The 21,760-nt window shown below is 36.8% G+C and overlaps 1 non-coding gene across 1 annotated transcript; it reads right to left on the bottom strand.

The window, feature by feature from the left end:
- On the bottom strand, nucleotides 1,211-1,282 carry TRNAC-GCA. Its single transcript has one exon. It is a non-coding gene; the product is annotated as a tRNA-Cys (tRNA).

The raw sequence follows: 21,760 nt of genomic DNA, 5'->3' as shown, positions 1-21,760 counted from the left end.
GTCCCCACACCAGAATCATTTATAATTTAGTAGGAGAGAGATGAAGGCAAGTAGAATCAATCATTGGAGCAGATACATTCAATTTATAGATTCAACAGAGACAAGTATGGTAAACTTGGAATAATATTACCAAGAAATCAAAACGTATCCTGGTAACACTTGTTCATCTCTCATTTATAAGTTAATGAGAGGCATTTTTAGACCTAGTCTCTCAGAATAAAAAAGACCCAGTGTCTCTGTCACTCACTAGCTCTTAGAAGTTGAGAATGTTACTCAAGCTACTGCACCTCAGTTTCCTCCTTTGTAAAAGAAGGATAATAACAGTTTCTGCCCTATCAGGTGATGATTAAAAGAGATGATACAAATAAAATATTTAGCATAATGTCTGACACAATATAAGCCATTATTATTTATCAAATATTTATTGGGGATTTAATAGGTACCAGACACTCATGTTATGCAAAGAATAGAAAGATGAATCAAAGAAACTCTGGAATGCTAAATCATCTGCAAATAATTCTACCAAGGTAATGTTTAAGGCAGGCATAACTTCTACGTTCAAGTTTTTATGACCTGAAAGCCAATCATAGATTCTGGAAAATTCTTAAAGTGTTAAGAATAAGAATGATTTGATGTTATGAGGACAAGTAAAAGAACAGCCTTAAATTGGACCTTTTCAAAAAAGAAGAATTAGCTTCATTGTTCTTATTAAATATATGAAGTAACCTTCCATGACACTCATAAAGAAATCTCTCACAACTGGTAGCTCTTAACACCTAGAAAATTATTGTGTAGAGTTTAAACTATTCAAGCAAGACTAGTCCCTGTAAAGATATATTGAGCATAAAATAAGAAACCATCTTGAACTAAAAAACAATTGCTTTAAGTGTTGATATGTTACACAGTTCTTCCCTGTAGAAGCACATTATATTGTGCAAAACTAAAAGATACTCTCTTAATGGAAAAACAAATCAAAACTCAAGTATATATGCTAAACTTATATTTATAGGTCTTCATCTATATAGTGAGCATCCTTTGTTATTTGTTTTCATTTATATAGAATCACTATGAAATGAAGTGAAGTGAAGTCACTCAGTCGTGTCTGACTCTTTGCGACCCCGTGGACTGTAGCCCACTCAGGCTCCTCTGTCCATGGGATTCTCCAGGCAAGAATACTGGGGAAGGTTGCCATTTCCTTCTCCAGGGGATCTTCCCAACCCAGGGATTGAACCTGGGTCTCCTGCATTGCAGGCAGACGCTTTATCCTCTGAGCCACCAGGGAAGCTAAACTAACATAAACCATAATAGGTTTCAATGCAGATAAAAGAAATTTAAAGCATTATGTATGTCAAAATAAGAAAACTGAGCTGAGAATTTTCTGATATATTCCTTACTTATTCATCCTCTCAGACCTATTCAGTCAATCAAAACCTTTAGCAGAAGGGGTCAGGGGATTTTTCCTTACTATAAGTGTATTTTTATTAAAGTATGATTGACATACAACATTAATTTCAGGTGTGCAACATAGGGATTCAATATTTGTATACATTGAGAAATGATCACCATAAGAAGCCCTGTTACTGTCACCATAAAAAGTGAATACCATATTATGACTTTATCCTTCATGTTGTACTTTCAGTTCAGTTCAGTTGCTCAGTCGTGTCCAACTCTTTGCAACCCCATGAATCACAGCATGCCAGGCCTCCCTGTCCATTAACAACTCCCAGAGTTCACCCAAACTCGTATCCATCGAGTCAGTGATGCCATCCAACCATCTCATCCTTGGTCATCCCCTTCTCCTCCTGCCCCCAATCCTTCCCAGCATCAGTGTCTTTTCCAATGAGTCAACTCTTCGCATGAGGTGGCCAAAGTATTGGAGTTTCAGCCTCAGCATCAGTCCTGCCAATGAACACCCAAGACTGGTCTCCTTTAGGATGGACTAGATGGATTTTCTTGCAGTCCAAGGGACTCTCAAGAGTCTTCTCCAACACCACAGTTCAAAAGCGTCTATTCTTCAGCGCTCAGCTTTCTTCACAGTCCAATTCTCACATCCATACATGACCACTGGAAAAACCACAGCCTTGACTAGACAGACCTTTGTTGGCAAAGTAATGTCTCTGCTTTTGAATATGCAATCTAGGTTGATCATAACTTTCCTTCCAAGGAGTAAGCATCTTTTAATTTCATGGCTGCAATCACCATCTGCAGTGATTTTGGAGCCCAAAAAAATAAAGTCTGACACTGTTTCCACTGTTTCGCCATTTATTTCAATGAAGTGATGGGACCAGATGCCGTGATTTTAGTTTTTACATCCTCATAATTTATTGATTTTATAACTGGAATTTTGTAGTTTTCACACACACACACACACACCCCACTAAACCCCCTCTTTTCTAGAAACTGCTTCTCTGTATATATAAGTCTGAGTTTTGTTTAGTTTTCCTTGTTTGTTTCTAAATTCCACATACAGGGTTTCTCTGGTGGCTCAGTGGTAAAGAACCCACTTCCCAATGCAGGAGATTTTTGATCCCTGGGTTGGGAAGATCCCCTGGAGAACCCACTCCAGTATTCCTGCCTGGGAAATCCCATGGAAAGAGGACCTGGTGGGCTATAGAATCAGACACGACTTAAGGACTGAGCACACACAAAGAATATAAACAAATATGAGCTGTATCTCTGGTCTCAAAAGGAGAGTAATATAGTTGTTGAGAACAGGCCTACTTGTATAGAGTCAACATTTCTCCAAAGAAGACATACAGATGGCTAACAAACACACGAAGCAATTCTCAACATCACTCATTATCAGAGAAATGCAAATCAAAACCACAATGAGGTACCATTTCATGCCAGTCAGAATGGCTGCAATCCAAAAGTCTACAAGCAATAAATGCTGGAGAGGGTGTGGAGAAAAGGGAACCCTCTTATACTGTTGGTGGGAATGCAAACTAGTACAGCCAGTATGGAGAACAGTGTGGAGATTCCTTAAAAAACTCAACATAGAACTGCCTTATGACCCAGCAATCCCACTTCTGGGCATACACACCGAGGAAACCAGAATTGAAAGAGACATGTGTACCCCAATGTTCATCACAGCACTGTTTATAATAACCAGGACATGGAAACATCCTAGATGTTCATCAGCAGACGAATGGATAAGAAAGCAGTGGTACATATACACAATGGAGTATTACTCAGCCATTAAAATGAATACATTTGAATCAGTTCTAATGAGGTGGATGAAACTGGAGCCATTTATACAGAGTGAAGTAAGCCAGAAAGAAAAACACCAATACAGTATACCAACACATATATATGAAATTTAGAAAGAAGGTAATGATAACCCTGTATGAAAGACAGCAAAAGAGACACAGATGTATAGAACAGTCTTTTGGACTCTGTGGGAGAGGGAGAGGGTGGGATGATTTGGGAGAATGGCATTGAAACACGTATAATATCATATATGAAATGAATCACCAGTCCAGGTTCAATGCATGATACTGGATGCTTGGGACTGGTGCACTGAGATGACCCAGAGGGATGGTACAGGGAAGGAAGAGGGAGGGGGGTTCAGGATGGGGAACACGTGCATACCTGTGGCAGATTCATGTTGATGTATGGCAAAACCAATACAATATTGTAAAGTAATCAACCTTCAATTAAAATACATTAATTTATTTATTTATAAATAAAATAAATTTATTTTATTTATAAAAAAATAAAATTTAGTGGTAAGGGTTGCACACACTTTATGAATGTTCCCCAAATCCTGAAATCAATGAATTTTATGTTATGAATATAATGTTCATATAAAACTGTTTTAGAAAAAAATTAAGACAATATTTATTGATCCAGATACAGTATAAATATCATATGTGTAACACAGACAACAAATGTCTGTGCTAAAACTGCCAAAAAATGGACCAAATCTGAAACAAAATAAACCATGAATAGGGAAGTCCTACAGCAGCTTAAACCAAAATGAAAATAACAGTGAGTTCTTATTAATAAAGCATCATCTTAATGAAGAAATATAAAAAGCATGATTTAGCAATAGATTGACCCTAAACCTCACTGACCCTTTCTTAAAATTTTATTATTCTGTATTTTAGATCATATTTGGAGTAACAGAGAAAGAATGAGAGTTGAAAAATGTCTGACATTTTTTACAAAGATTTAAATTCTTTCAAACACCTGACTGCTGAAGGTCTACAGAATTTAATGAAATGAAATGCCTAGTTGTTAGATACTAGGTTTTCTTTCTTCCTTCCTTCCTTTATTTTTCTTTCTCCCTTTTGAGCAGCTTAAACAATTTACTTCTCACAGTTCTGAGGTTGAAGAAATCCACGATCAAGGCACTGACAGACTCAATGTCTAGAGAGAACCACTTCCTGGTTCAAAGGCCATTGCCTTCTTGCTGTGTCCTCAGATGGTGGAAGGTGCAAGGGAGCTTTCTGAATTTTCTTTTCTAAGGATACTAATCTCATTCTTGAGAATTCTATCTTCATGACCTCTGGAAGACCCACCTCTAAACACTATTATTTTAGGGATCAGCATTTCAATATTCAAGTTTTGGAGGAAAACAAACATTCAGTCTACAATGTCAAGTGAATCATATACAAAGCAAATGTGGAAACTACTGAATTCAGCTCTGCTGCTGCTGCTGCTAAGTTGCTTCAGTCATGTCCGACTCTGTGCAACCTCATAGTCGGCAGCCCACCAGCCCACTAGGCTCCCCCATCCCTGGGATTCTCCAGGCAAGAACACTGGAGGGGGTTGCCATTTCCTTCTCCAATGTATGAAAGTGAAAAGTGAAAGTGAAGTTGCTCAGTCGTGTCCGACTCTTAGTGACCCCATGGACTGCAGCCTACCAGGCTCCTCTGTCCACAGGATTTTCCAGGCAAGAGTTCTGGAGTGGGTTACCATTGCCTTCTCTGGAATTCAACTCTAAATGCTTGCTAATCAAAGCATGGTCCACTAACAGCATTCATATCACCTGGGAATTTATTTGAAATTTTCAATCTCAGACCTCACCCCACATATACTTAATCTACACACAACATCCTAGATGATTCATACAAACGTTTAAATTTGAAAAGCAGGCAATTGTGCTCCTAGACCCACAATATCAGCATCACCCAAGAAACTGCTTGAAATGCAAACTATCTGGCTCCACCCCAGATCTATTGAATCAAAATCCCTCTGGGGATGGGCCTAGTGGCTGCATTATTTGTTAATAAGATCAGCACTTTACATCGGTGATATTGAAGATAACATAATATACTATGCAATGTTCAAAGAAAATGTGCAACCCTTACCCTATTCCTTCCTCTCTATGTCAAGAATTTAAGGGCACCTGCCTCCTCTTCTACTGTCCTCCCCTTGATGGAGTTTACATCATCTACAGTATACTTTATAAATACAAGATCCACTAGGAGCAAGGTCCACTAAGGTCTCCATGGTGGCTCAGACAGTAAAGAATCTGTCTCCAATTTAGGAGACCCAGGTTCAATCCCTGGGTCCAGAAGATCCCCTGGAGAAGGAAATGGCAACCCACTCCAGTATTCTTGCCTGGAGAATTCCATGAACAGAGGAGCCCAACGCTCCGGTCCACGGGGTCGCAAAGAGTCGGACACGACTGAGTGATTGACACTCCCTTTCACTAGGAACAAAAATAAAGGCAGAGTGGCAACTGGATCACTGAACATTAGTAAATGATGTTCATTTTGCTATTTTAATGAACATCCCAATTATTCATTTTAATATTAATGTTAATTGTGCATATGTGCATGAGTGTTAACTGTACTGCTGGTTAATTATATCTGAATAAGAAAACAATGTACACAGAAAAAAAATTATAACCACATTGGGAAAAAATGAAATGAATAACACTTAGGCATGGAAATTCACTGTAGAGAGGTAGAAGCTTATAGGAGAAAGCTCTGTGTCAAGAGGTAAATAACCTTCCAGAGTCTTCTACACTGAAGCACTTTTTTCCTACAAGAAACATTTCAGAACCACATACCATTATCTAAGTCCTAGCTACAGAAATGTGGGGGGAGGGGAGAGACATAGTATAGTTCTTGACATTTAGGTTCAAATGTATTGAGAAAAACAAATACAATAGAGAGATAATTATAATACTCTGTTAAGCATCATAATGGAGACTGGTCCTGCCTATTAGAACCAAGGAGGATTTCTGAATCAAGCAACTGACCCTCTGGAGAAATTAGGAAAAGCAGAAATAGTGAAGACTATACCTGGAATACTGAAGCTTAAGTAAACAAACCACATAAGGAGAAAGGCAGGGAAAAATAAAACCCTGGAATTACACCAGACTTTTCTCCTACAAAAGAGAATGTTTATTGCCAAGTGACCAAAATGCGTGAGATTTTATTCTTAATAAAAATTTCCTGTGAAGGGCTGATTGATTTGGTTTAATTTGCTATAACAGCTTCTGCATTTGAAAAAATCCTAAACCTGTCCCTCAAGAATCTTCAGATTCATGAAAAATCTGGTGTGTTAGGAAATGGAAAGGTTACTACACTCCTGACCACCACTCCAACCATGGCCCTCCACTTATAAAAACACTCTGGAGGTAAAATCCACAAACCAATGACCAAGAGAAAATTTACTGATATTTTGCTAGAAATTATCTGCAACAAGGGTACTCAATGCTATTCTTTATTGTAATGCAAGTTCACAACCCCACCCTCACTGCAAGGACTACTACTGTATTTGAACCAGTCAGAATCTCATTTTTTTTGACAAATGATGGGACGAACAAGGATTGTAGTTTTCCTAACAAGGAAGTGCAGAGGTCTCTCTGAAACAGAAAGCTGCACCCTTAATGAAAATGGTTCATGCTCTGTAAAAGCAAAAGAGGCTAGTAAGCTTGAAAAGGTCCTCTTTTGCAGTAACCTGAAAGAAGCCAGTACTGAAGAACAGGACCAGACTGTAATTCCCTGAAGACAGCCCCTCAGCTCTATAACATGCAAATTTCCTGTGGGAATACTGAAATCACCAGGCATCTCTCCATCAAATGTATATTAATGAGTCCTGTAAAGGTTCTCAAACTCTGAGCATTAGTCCCCTGGGCAAATCTGACAAGGCAGCTAGTGTCACATGGGATATTTATTAAACCATTTTCAACTGACCACGTGGTATTACTGTTGCCAGAAACAGATGACCCAATGATTTAACAGAATGTAAGATACAAAGGGTTTTTTCCCTTCTCTTTCTTTGCAATTGCCCTTGGAGTCTTGTTTTGAGAGTAAGATAAACAAGGACAAACAATTTAAACAATACTGCTTGTGGTTTCAAGAACTACTCAAGTAAAGTGTTCTAAGAGACATGACAAAGTGACAATCCACTTCTGAAAACATTAAGAAAAATTCCTGGGAAACTACATTTTAAGTTTCACTCTTCACTGATGGAAAAAGCATTTCAAGAGTAATTTAGTTAATATAGATTGTATGTTGAATTTCATAGTTCTCATTTATTATAAGACAAATCACAAAACATCCTCTTAATGAGGTAGTTCTGTGTTCATAACTACCAGAAAGTTATTTTCTCAGTATATAATAAGGTAAATCTCTTCTGAACATATCCCATCTCTCCCCATTACCTAACAATAAGATATTTTTTTTTTTTTAAAAAAAAGGCTACTTGCCTTTAAAGTGAGATGCTTCCTTGATCTCTTCCAAATCCGTCCTCTGGAATACAATAGAAATTATCAGGTCTGTAGTTTGAGTTTGAACTTTATGTTCATGAGTCATGAGAAAAAATGCCATTTTTAAAGCAGTAAATAGTTTTTCTCATTCTCTAGATACCAAGGATTTGATTCACCTCCAAGAGAAGACTGAATCTTTGTTTTAGGATACTACAGTTCAGTTCAGTCATTCAGTCGTGTCCGACTCTTTGCAACCCCATGAATAGCCACATGCCAGGCCTCTCTGTCCATCACCAACTCCCGGAGTTCACTCAAACTCATGTCCATCAAGTCGGTGATGCCATCCAACCATCTCATCCTCTGTCGTCCCCTTCTCCTCCTGCCTCCAATCCCTTCCAGCATCAGAGTCTTTTCCAATGAGTCAACTCTTCACATGAGGTGACCAAAGTACTGGAGTTTCAGCTTTAGCATCATTCCTTCCAAAGAACACCCAGGACCGATGTCCTTCAGAATGGACTGGTTGGATTTCCTTGCAGTCCAAGGGACTCTCAAGAGTCTTCTCCAACACCACAGTTCAAAAGCATCAGTTCTTTGGCACTCAGCTTTCTTCACAGTCCAACTCTCACATCCATACATGACCACTGGAAAAACCACAGCCTTGACTAGACGGACCTTTGTTGGCAAAGTATGTCTCTGCTTTTGAATATGCTATCTAGGTTGGTCATAACTTTCCTTCCAAGGAGTAAGCGTCTTTTAATTTCATAGCTGCAATCACCATCTGCAGTGATTTTGGACAGTATAATATATAATTCGGTTAGGCAAAATTAGCAAAGAACCCATGATGGCAATGGAAACGTGTGAGGTGCTTAAGTGCTCCTCATGAAACGTCAATGGCTTTATGTTCATTGCTGGTGATAATTGCAAACATACAAAATTTGTTTCCTCTTCAGGATGCTCTTTTTCTTTTGAGAGTCTGAAAAGTTAGGCCTGAACTTCCAGCAGGAAGTGACAGAATCTCTTCAGGCATTCTAACTGAAAGAAGATAAATGGCCAGTAGGAGCCTTCTTGTGGAGAATCGCAGTTATGAGCTTGAGAGCCATTATATACAGTAGAGTACCTAGTTTTAAATTATTTTTCTTCACTGTTGTTCCAGTTACTAAGACTATATAACAAATTACCCCCAAACTTAGTGGCAAGAAACAAAACATTTATTTTGTTCATGGTTTCATAGGTGAGGAATTCAAATAGGGAACAATTCAAATTATGCTTTATGGTGGCTTTGGTCTCAGAAGGAAGATCCAAAGACAGAGAACTAAAATCATCTACAGTCTGGCATGCTAACATGTTAGGCATTTGATGCCTACTGTTGGCTAGCAGCTTCTCCTCTCCAATGGACCTCTCCATGAAGTCTCTGCAAATGATACCTTCAAGGTCACAGGACTTCTTTCACAGCAGTTCATGACTCCAAAGGCATATGTTCTGAGAGACAGAGATAAGGTCAGAGAAGGCTTTATCATCTTCTATGACTTTACTTCACAATGTAATTTCTACTACATTCTAAGGTGATTAGAAGCAAGTCACAAAGAAGGATTCATATTGAAGGGGAAAAAATATATGGATCCCACCTCCTGATGGAAGAATATGTCCACACCACTATAATGGACACACTCTAAGGGGGCCCAGTGAGATCTGCACTTGCATAATTCCCTCCCCTTGAGTATGAGCCCTGCAACTTGCTTTAACCAATAGAATACCACTGCTTTGATTAGATTATGTAACACAATAAAGGCAGATATGATGCTGCACAGAAAGTATTGCTCAAATATATCATGATCAAAATTTTTTTGCTTCCCCAAATTCATATATTGAAGCTTGAACTCATATTGTTACACCATTTGGGAGGTAATTAGATATTAGCATGGGGCCCTCTTGATGAGATTAGTATTCTTATGAGAAAAGACACCAGAGAGTTTGCTCTTTCTCTATCTGTTATGTGAGGGCACAGCAAGAAGGTGGTCATCTGCAAGCCCGGAAGACAGTTCTCACCAGACATGACCATGCTGGACCCTGATCTTGGACTTGCAGCCTTTATGTTTGTGAGGAAATTAATTTCTCTTGTCCTAGTCATCGAGTCTATGCTAATTTCATTACAGCATTTGAAGCTGACCAATACATTATGTTATATGGCAAAAGAACTGGGATATCACTGCCAAACTTCTGTTGGTAGACTGGAAAGAGATTATTTTGTGAGCCTTGAGGAAGCAAATTGCTACGATATAAACTGCCAATGGATAGGCCCACATGACAAGTAACTGCAGGAAGAGCTAAGGGCCTCAGTGCTACAATTGTGAGATATTTTAAAAGCACTTGAGCAAACTTATAAGTAGATCCTTTCAAGTGAAACCAGAGGAGAATGCAGCCCAGTCAACCCTGAATTGTAACCTTCTAAGACCCTCAAACAGAAAAGTCGGTTACAACAGATCCTCTTTGACCCACCTCCCAGAGTAATGGAAATAAAAACAAAAATAAACAAAAGGTTTTGCATAGCAAAGGAAACTATACAGGAAAAGACAACCCATAGAATGGGAGAAAATATTTGCAAACGATGCAAATGATAAGAGAAACAACTCAATCAAAAAATGGGCAGAAGATCTAAACAGACATTTCTCCAAGGAAGACATACAAATGATTAAAAACCACATGAAAAGATGTTCAGTATCACTAATTATTAGAGAAATGTAAATCAAAACTATGATGAGATATCATCTCACCACAAGTCAGAATGGTTATCACCAAAAATCCACAAATAATAAATGATGGAGAAGGCATAGAGAAAAGAGAACCCTCCTACACTCTTGGTGAGGTTGTAAATTGGTACAGCCACTATGAAAAACAGTATGGAGGTTCCTTGGAAAACTAGAAATAGAGCTACCGTATGATCCTGTAATCCCACTTCTGGGCATATATTCATAAAAAAACATGGTCCAAAAGAATACATGCTCCCCAATGTGCATGGCAGCATTATTTAGCCCAGACATAGAAGCAATCTAAATGTCCATCTACAGATAAACAGACAAAGAAGTGTGGTACATAGATACAGTGGAATGTTAACTCAGCTACTAAAGAGAATAAAATAATGCCATTTGCAGCAACATGGATGGACCTGAAGATTATCATACTGAGTGAAGTAAATCAGACAGAGAAAAATAAATAACATATGATATCACTTACATGCAGAATATTTTAAAATGATACAAATGAACTTATTTATGAAATCAAACAGACTCACAGACTTAGAGAACAAACTTATGGTTACCACAGGGGAAGGGTGGTATAGAACAATATTTAAGAGAGTTTGGGACTGACATGTACACTCGACTATATTTAAAACGGATAATCAACAAGGACATACTGTATAACACAGGAAACTCTGCTCAATATTATGTACCAACTTAATTAGGAAAATTATTTGAAAAAGAATAAATACACATATATGTATAATGGTTACACTTGGATAACTTAAATGGAAGAGCCCACCCTTTCTCTTCTTGGATGTGGGGGAATGGAGTAAGGTCATTCCAGAACAGCAGATGCAAAAGTATAGAATATAAAAGAGCAGAATGGTATGTGTTATTGCCACAGCTGGTACTACGATTTACTGCAGTTAAAACTCAAGATGTGAAAATAGAAAAAAAGATGAGCCTAGGAAGATGGCTATAGGTCAGATAGCCAGATAATGAAAGACCTACATGCTTCATTGAAGACTTGTGATGATGCCATAAGACACCACTAAATATATTTTAGCATTCAAGGGAAATGATCATCTTTTACAGGAAGCCCATTCTGGCAACAATGCAGAAAGCAGTCCTACCTCATTACATTACACAGGGGTTTCACCTACATATTTCCTCTGGGCTGTTGGTTCTTTTTTTTAATATTTATTTTTTCTCCCTGTACTCCAGTACCTACTCAGAACAAATGATATGCCAGGTTGGTTCTTTAAGGACAAGAAGCTTGCCTTCTTTACTCTTCTATTGTGAATGCCTAAAACAATACATATTTATGGGAGTGAAAGGAAGTGAACTGATCAGAAGAAAAAGAAATCATTACAACAAATCTGATGAGAGACGTTCTGTATCAGGAGTCAGAAAATCACAGCCCACAGTCCTAATCTGGCTCACCACCTCCTTTTGTAAATAAAATTCTATTGGAAAACAGTCACAAAAATGTGTTTACATATTGCCCATAGTTGTATTCATGCTATAACAGCAACAGTTTGGTAATTACACACATAAACCATATGTGGCCTATCTGGACCTTTACAGAAAAAGTTTACTGACCCCTGCACTGAACTGAAGTAGGAGTCATATAATTAAGTAGATGCAGATGGTATTTATAAGGCAAAATCATTTGGTATAAACACTACTTTTTGTTCCTAGTTCTATTTCACAATATCACATACACGTTAGAGGCCCGCAGTATAAATATGTATAAAAACCTTTCAAGTGTCCCAGCGTAATTTTCACAAGTCTTATTTACTTTCTCAGGCCGCCCTGATAGCTCAGTTGGTAAAGAATTCACCTGCAATGTAGGAGACTTAGTTCGATTCCTGGGTCAGGAAGATCCACTGGAGAAGGGATAGGCTACCCACTCCAGTATTCTTGGGCTTCCCTGTGGCTCAGCTGGTAAAGAATATGTCTGCAATGTGGGACACCTGGGCTCGATCCCTGGGTTGGGAAGATCCCCTGGAGAAGGGAAAGGCAACCCACTCCAGTATTCTGGCCTGGAGAATTCCATAGACTGTAAAGTACAAGGGGGTGCAAAGAGTTGGACATGACTGAGCGACTTTCACTTTCACTATTTACTTTCTCAAATTTAAATTGAACTATCATTTCCACCAAGATCTGAAGAACACATGGTGGAGTCTACTTATCACACAGAGTTACAGATCCAAAGCAGAAGCGGTATTCGATTGGTCCACTTAGACAAAGATAGTTCTGCGGTAATAGGACAGTATCAGCCCTGTGGTCCCTTATATAAATCTTCTAAAAGGCTCCTAACCTCTAAATTATTGCCATAGTCTTGTTTTCCCTGCAGGTCTTCAGAGATGGCCTAAATCTTTTTTACCTCATTAAGCTGCTCTGCACCAGAGTCCTCTAAAAACTTTTCACCTGAAAAGTCTCCACAAGGCTTGAATTTCTTTTCCCTTTTCTGTAGTCAGAACATAAAAGATTGCAATTCAAAGAAAAAGTAAAGAACCATCATGGTCCTTTTTGTTGGTGTTAATCTCTGAACTGTAGATTTAGGGTGACTATTTTTTCAGTTCCTGGTTTTCTACTTCCTGTTTGAATATACACTACAAAGTGCTGGTGAAATGTATTTATAGGACACAGTTGGCCAGTTGCTAGGCCTTTTGTACCAGGACTTAAAAGATAAAGGCAAGTGCCTTTCTTAAAAAAAAAAAGGTAATCTTCAGGTACAGAAATATCTAATCATAGTCATAGTCATAGCACCAATACTCCTAGACAGGCAAGAAAAAAAAAAAAGGCAATTTAGATTAAAAGTTGCTTATTACAAAAGTGGATTTTTAAATATCACACCTTGAATAACAAACTCATAAGCAAAAATTTTCCTATCCCCCATGGAATAAATTTAAGGAAAATGAACAATGTATTAGCATTTTTATTGCTAATGCATTAGTATTTTTATTTTTGAAGATTATTTACCTCAACTATTTAGTTTGTGTCATTATTTGGAAAAAAGTAATGAACCATACATCATACACCAAAATATTTTTCAGTTTAATGAAAGATTTAAGTGTGAAGACAAGCACAAAAACACAGAACTAGGAAATGTAAATATTTCTCTAATTTTAGAGTGCAGAAGGATCCTTTAGGCACATGAGTAAGTAAAAGCAGAATCTGAAAGACAAAGTGAAAACTTAAGACTTCTGGGTATCTTAAACCAAATTTTCAAAATTTAACAACCAATAACCAATATGGAAAATATTTTAATGTGTATGACTAGAAGTTTTGTCCTTTTTTTCCAGAAAGAATAAACACATTAAAACATAATTTTAAACTGAGCACAGAATATGAAGCATAATTTTAAACTGAGCACAGAATATGAAGCTACTTTATAAGGAATAAAAATGACTAATATATGAAAAAAATCTCAGCCTTGCATATAATCAAATAAACTAAAAAAGGCAATAAGTCATCTATTTTTTGTCTGTATATGAGTAAAGACATTTTATTTTTAAAATAGTACACAGATATATTAGTTCAAATTATTTTGGTAGCAAATAACCAAAAGTTTATTCAAAACAACAGTGGAAAATTAGTGAACTCTCAAAAATTTTAAATTCCAAAGAGAAGTTTGCTTCAGGCATAGTTTAATCAGTAATGAAGCTGTAATTCTCTTTAATTCTTTGTATCTGGTCTATTTATCAGCATTGTGCTAAAGATGGTTACCCTCATGAGACAAAATGGCTACAAGAGTTGGCTTTGCATAACATCATTTAGGAAAAAAAAGAGTATTTCTTTTATCAGCAAGCTCAGTCCTGGCATTCATTCTGATTAAATAAATGTAGGTCATTGTCCAATCCTTATGTAACTGTGGCCAGGGAAATAGAATTATCCAATTGGATTAGTCGTATGTTAACTGTCCATGCACTTCCCTCGTGGCTTAGATGATAAAGAAACTGCCTGTAATGCAGGAGACCAGGGTTCAATCCCTGGGTCAGAAAGATCCACTGGAGAAAGGAAAGGCACCCCACTCCAGCATTCTTGCCTGGAGAATTCTATGGACAGAGGAGACTGGTGGGCTACAGTCCACGGCATCGAAAAGAGTCAGACAAGACTGATCAACTAACGCTCCTACTAACTGTCCATGGCTAAATCAATCACTGAAGCCCGGGCAATAACAGTTTGATAATTGGTTTAAAGCATTAGGGACCATTCATGGTGACCAAGATGGGATAAATTCTCTTTAAGTCATGCAGCTTTACATAATGGAGGAAGAGGGATAGAGCAGTTGCACTGAGGTTGTACAAAAAAAAAAAAAAAAGTCTAGGCAGGCACACTGTGTTTGTTGTTCATTCGCTAAACCATGTCTGACTCTTTGTGACTCCATGGACTGTAGCACACCAGGCTCTTTTGTCCTCCACTATCTCCCAGAGATTGTTCAAATTCATGTTCACTGAGTTAGTGATACTATCATCCTCTGCCATGCACTTCTCCTTTTGCCTTCAGTATTTCCCAGCATTACAGTCTTTCCCAATGAGTCAGCTCTCCACATCAGGTGGCCAACTATTGGAGCTTCAGCTACAGCATCATTCCTTCCAATGAATGTTCAAGGTTGATTTCCTTTAGGGTTGACTGATTTGATCTCCTTGCAGTCCAGAAGGCTCTGAGAGTCTTTTCTAGAACCACAGTTCAAAAGCATTAGTTTCCGGCACTTAGTGTTCTGTATGCTTCCCACATGGCTCAGTGGTAAAGAATCCTCCTGCCAATCAGGAACCGCAAGTTTGATCCCTGGATTGGGAAGAGCCTCTGAAGGAGGAAACGGCAACCCACTCCAGTATTCTTGCGGGACTGAGGAGCCTGGTGGGCTCACATAGGGTCACAAACAGTCAGAGACAACTGAGCACAGCACACACACACAGCCTTCTTTATGGTTCAATTCTTACATCCATACATGACTACTGGAAAAACTATAGCTTTGCCTATATGAACCTTTGTTGGCTTTGACTATATGAACCTGTGATGTCCCTGTTTTTTAATATGATGTCTAGGTTTGTCACGGCTTTCCTTCCAAGAAGCAAGAGTCTTTTTATGGCTGCAGTCACCTTCTGCAATGATTTTGGAGCCCCTAAAAGAATCTTCTACTGCTTCCACTTTTTCCCCTTCTATTTACCATGAAGTGATGAGACCAGATGCCACGATCTTTGCTTTTTGAATGTTGAGTTTCAAGCCAGCTTTTTCACTCTCCTCTTTCACCCTCATCAAGAGACTCTTTAGTGCCTCTTCACTTTTTGCCATTAGAGTGGTATCATCTGCATATATGACACTGTCGATATTTCTCCTGGAAATCTTGATTCCAGCTTGTGATTCATCTAGTCCAGCATTTCTCATGATGTACTCTGTATATAAGTTAAATAACCGAGGTGACAATATATGTATGGCACAGTGTATGAAGCAATAAATTATTGAAGTATTTATGGAAAAATTGGACTAAATATAAAGCCTTAAATGTTTATATACATTTGTTCCAGAATATCAGATCTTAAAATTTATCCCAAGGAAAAATACAAAGATATATCTATTAGGTTGGTTTAGGAAGGATATCCAAAAATTAATGTACAACAATGGAAAATTAAATAAATTCTGATACATAAATATAATGGTATATTATACAGCCTTTACATGTGGGAGAATATTTCAGTTCAGTTCAGTCACTCAGTCATGTCCGACTCTTTGTGATCCTATGAATCAATATTTACTGACATGTAAAACTGATCAATATAGTTACATTATTAAAACCAACAGAATAATTCATGTTGATTGCTTGTTTCTAAATTTTGAATATTCTGTTTTAAGATATTGTCAAATGAAAGAAAAACACACAGAGCTGTGAGCTAAGTTTTATTTGGGATATTACTGAGTACTACAGCCCAGGAGACAGCCTCTCCATGTCTCGGAGAGAAATGCTCGAAAGAGAAAGGGTGAAAAGCCAGTATATATGTGACTTTTGGCTAGGGAATATGTGGAGGAAGTCGAGCATATCTCTCAGCAAAAGATTACTGCTAGTCACGAAGAATAGATATTTTAGTTAATGATTTTAGTGGTTTTCTATGTATGGGAAGATTCAAAAATCCAGGTTCATTAAAATTCTTTCCGAAATATACATGCAATTATCTAAGAGGCTTATTTTTCCAAAGCACAGAGTATCTCACCCTGTTTTTCATCCTGAATTGCTCTTGGGTATACTGTTGGTCAGAGACTCCAAAAGCTAACGACTTAATCCTTGGATAACTGAATGGTGAGCAACATTTTTTGTTTTACAGTATTCAGAAGTCTTAATGAATTATCTTATTTCTGTAAAATAATATATATATATTCATTGAAAAAGATTTAAATACATAAAAAATTAAATAGTGGTTGTCTCTGGATAGATTGCATTATTTTAATGACTTTCTATATTTTGTAAGTCTTCTTAATGCTTGTGAATTATTCTAGTAAAAAAAATTTAGTTTGAAAATTAGTTTAAAAGAAATAATAAAACAAATCCATATTTTAAAAAGATTTGATGGGAACTATGACTTTAAGAGTGTGTTGGTGAAGAATATCTAGATTTCCCAATTGCAGGTTGAGAGGAAGTTCACAAAAAGGCACAGCTCTACAAATGAAATCTTTAAGTAATCTGTATCTTATTTGTCAAACAGCACCAACATGCAGCCACTCTTTAGCTGTACAGCATAAGCCACCTGAAACCCTATATGCTGATTTTATCCATAATGATTCTCCTACCCCGTGGGGAAGAGCATAGCATGAACAAAGAAATGTTAAACCTCTCAAGAGGGCTTTCAAACTCCCTGAGGAATCCCTTTTTGAGAATAAGCACAAATAGATTTATACATCTAGGTAAGTGATGACTAATAGTCCAAAATTGTGCTCTCTGTAGCCTCAGCTGCACTATATGTAGTTTCAACTTTCACATAATTGATTCAAAGAGCAAAAGTTGGGCTGGCCTACATAAAATTATGTGTACACTGGGCTATAGGACTAACCATCTCAACTGAAGTTAAAAATTGTTTTTAAAGTCAGTTAAAATGTAACTGAAAGTAATTGGTTTCATCTACTAATGTATCACTATATAGACACAGACCACAGAAACTAAATATGCATCATCTAAATGAGAGCTGCAGGACTAAACAATGTATAACCTTGCACGATGTGAGAGGATTCCACACATACATGCCTTCTGCACAAAGCTAATCCTAACTTCACTGCTTTACAACATACCCTATTCTTCAGTCACCATAGACCAAATATGCTGCAACAAATGAAGAAAGGCAAGAGAAGAGCACAAGGATCAGGAAAAATTTACTTTTCTGATTTAAAAGAGTAAAATTCAAAGTATTCATTTGTTCCGCATCCAATTAATACTTATACAGGATAGAAAGTAAGTTAATCACCTTTAATAGAAAGGTGAGTTAATCACAAAAATCCCTGCTCCTTGGAGCAGACATTCTAGTGGATCCATGGGCATACATACAAAGTCAAAATAAGGTTCTTTTCCCTCTTGCACTAACATTCAGGTAAAATAAAAAAGAAAATTGGGTATCTAAGACAGAGGCTGGCAAACAGCGAATGATAGATACCCTTCACTAATAAGAGAGCTTGGAGAGCCCATCCTATCTGAATCCTGGGAAAGGAAGAGGAAAAGACAAGTCTGCAGCCAAAATCTGGTCAGAAATCTATCACCAGTGCTTCTTTCCACCTTCATATTAGGTGACCTTTACCTAATTACTGTGCCTTCTCTTCCCTACTCCTCAATACCAACCATTCTTTCAGATACCCCCAGTCAACAGTGAATGAGAAAAGGATGAGAAATGTCATGTATATTTTTTCTCTATGGATGCTGCTGTACCCACAAGTATCTGACCCATATAAAAACCACTAAGGGAAGAAAAGCCTGGGGGATAGATGCATGGAAGAACAGATGAATGGAAGGATTATTGCAAGGGCACAAGGATTAATATGTGGAAAAATAAGTGAACAAAAATGTGAAATAATAAGTGAAGGCATGAACAAAAGAATAATTATATAAAGTAGGGGAAAACTTAAAGGTGTTTGTAGGAAGCTTTCAATCAGAAATAGTAAAGATTAGAGAGAAATAAAAAGAAATCATAACCCAAAGATGTGGATAAGTTTAGAGACTCGAGGAGAAAGGAAAATAATAATTAAAACTGTAGAAATTGAAAGCCCCAGGGAAAAACAGAAAAAAAAAATCAGAGCATCTCTTAAAGATGAGCAGAGGAGACAAGGGGAGGTTAGAGGATTTGCTCTGATTCAACCTTGAATCTTGATGCAGTAAGAATGACTGCTTCTGAAAACAGCAGGCTCCGTGAGTTTCACTGAAAGTGGCATTAGGCTTTCAAGCATAGAGGTATGTGCAGAAAGATTACAAACTTTTGTTAAAGGCTTAAACATTATTTATACCAAGTTGATATCAATTTTAGCTATTTATAAATAGCTTTTATATTTTTAATAAAAATACATACCTTCAAAATTGAAAAATAGAAATTAAAATCATCCACAATATTCCAACAGTCAGAAATATTTCTGAGTTTTACACCAGCTTAATATGTATGTGTACATGCACACATGTTTGTATGTGTCTAGTATAATATATATTTAATTAGATTAGCTTAATATAAAATGTATTTTTAATTTTTAATAGAATAATATTAAGTGCTATTAATTATTTTTCACATAAACATATTGTAAATATTTCTATGGTAGGAAACTGCCCTTAGTATTATAATATTTTATCCTCATGCTATTTTATTTTATAGGTATACCAAATTTAATCAAGCAGTCTCTCATTGTTAGAAATTTAGTTTTGTTTCCCCTCATGTTGTTATTAAAAGAATTTAGTTTTGCTATTTTAATGCTGTTTTATTATTTAAACAAAGTGCTACATTCTCAAATTATATCATTATTAATAAACACTTTGGAATTGCTTGATCAAATTTAAAATCTTAAGGCTTCTTTTATGTGTATTAATTATGATGGCTTCAGTTGCTATTAACAACAATAAAGAAAACAAATGTCTTAAATAATAAAGCTTTTTATAATAGATCTCATAGAGTCCAGAGATAATTCAGGTCATATAATTGGAATCTTCCAGTAGCTCAATGACATTATGTCCTGCCACTTTTTGTCTTCTGTTCTACCCACTTTGATAAAAGCCTCCTCCTCTCATAGATTCCACAGGTTACCAAAAACTCTTGGGAATACACTTTTTTTCTCTTTTAAGTTTAGAGAAAGAACATTTTTCCCAACCCTCAAACAAAACTCCTACATCTTGCTTTAGATCAGTCTGCATCATGTGCCCATTCTTGAGCTCTGACAAAGGACTTAGATGTTGTCAATATACAATCACACAAATAGTGTGAGTTCAGGTTTCCTCCAGCCTTCACTAAAATTGAGAATTAACCCTTTTAAAAATCACAATAAAATCAAAAGCTGCCAGCTTGACAACTAAAAATAGTAGGCCATTATTCACTTTTTCCTTTTTTTCCTATCTTATTGGTGTGGACTTTTAAATTTTGAAAACTCTGGGTTCTAAAATCAGATGGTCCCTGACTAGACAGAGTTGCTTTATCTTAAGCAAGTTAGAGAAATTCTCTGGAAAACAGGAATAATAATAATAGAATCTGCCACTTTAATTCTTATAAAGATAAATGAAATAAATTTTTGAAGGCCTAGTAATTGTTAGATTTTGTTTTTCATTATCTTGCTTTTATTACTAAATTGTTATAATTACCTATTCATTCTTTGTGCTCATCTTTCTATTGGGAGTAGCCATTTTTAATCCTGAATAGGAAGATTTTTCATTTTTTGAAATGTATATTTCCTCATTTAAGATATATATGTAAATACTCATATTTTCTTCACTAGTCAAACAGCAACACCTACAGACACTAGCCATTAGTATCGAAAAACTGAAAAATTAGTCAATTTAGAAACACTAGAAAATCAATCACTGATGAGAGGGTGAGTAAATCTGGCCTATCATCCTCCATTTCCAAGATACTTTGCATATAAGGATTCCCAGGCCACTCAGTGGTAAAGAATCCACCTGCCAATGCTAGAGATGCAAGAGACTCGGGTTTGATCCCTGGTCAGGAAAATCCACTGGAGAAGGAAATGGCAACCTACTCCATCATTCTTGCTTGGAAAATCCCAGGGACAGAGGAGCCTGGCGGGCTGCAGTCCATGGGATTGCAATCTAATGCAACTAAACATGTACATGGTTCCTTTGCAAAAAAGGCGTTTGTGTTACTATAGCTCCATGAAGTCTATAAAACACTAGACTTTCTTCTCTGTGATATTTCAGACAAAAATGCCAGCAATGATAGATAATGGCATGACTAATGCCAAAATGAGTCACTTCAAAGACAATTGAAATCATATACGACAAATGTTATTTGTTAGAACTTTTACAAATTCCACAAATAACTCTAAGTCTCAACCCCTTATTGTGGTAAATATCTTTAAGAATTAAGAGAATTTTGAAGGGGGGAAATAAACAGTGAAAGAAATATCTCATTCACAAGTTATGAATATTCCTATCCAAATACAGGAATAGCTTGATTTACCAAAACTTTATATGAAGCCATTCCTCTAACTAGAAATAGAAATGACATTTTTAGTTTGTTCAGCGTGCAGTGTGATTCTTGTCTGAATGGTGTTATTTCTGGCTCCCCAACGAGGCACTGTTAGGATTGGTCAAAAAGGAGCTGGGATCCCTTCTTCCCTTTGGATGTGTTCTTCCTCTGAAATTTGTTAGAACAGAGAGATTTTTAATTCCACCTCAAAATTCAGCAGTTCTCTAATTCCTGAACAGATAAGTTCTAAGAAAACAAAACTTACTTCACTGTGTCCCCAAAAGCTCCCTCCTTGCCCCATATATACAGCATACCATAGTTAGATTAATAATGGATGTTGTTCAACCTTCACTGTTCTTTACCTCCCCTTATATATCTCTCATGCATATGGACCTTATTATTGCAATCTAAAAAAAATGTCTTTGGAAACTGGAAAGGTTTGCCCTATTCTACAATATTTGGCAGTGTTCATTTTAATTGATTTACTTGTTAGGGCAAAATTACTGTAACCTGTAATAAATGTTAAGATTGTCGGATGCATACTTGTACTGAATTAATATTTTATAGATTCTTGCCCCTGTGTGGGCTGAATGTTCTATCAGAATGCTCTAGCACCATGGAAACGCTAGAAGATATTTTCTCTTAATTGTAAGAATGTTTGACAGATAACAGTACAGTACCATGAAATTAAA

Source organism: Capra hircus, chromosome 3 (genome assembly GCF_001704415.2).
Source record: "Capra hircus breed San Clemente chromosome 3, ASM170441v1, whole genome shotgun sequence".
In the NCBI taxonomy this organism is placed as follows: Eukaryota; Metazoa; Chordata; class Mammalia; order Artiodactyla; family Bovidae; genus Capra; species Capra hircus.
The sequence above is the reverse complement of the archived record's forward strand: the minus strand, read 5'-3'. Positions and strand labels throughout refer to the sequence as shown.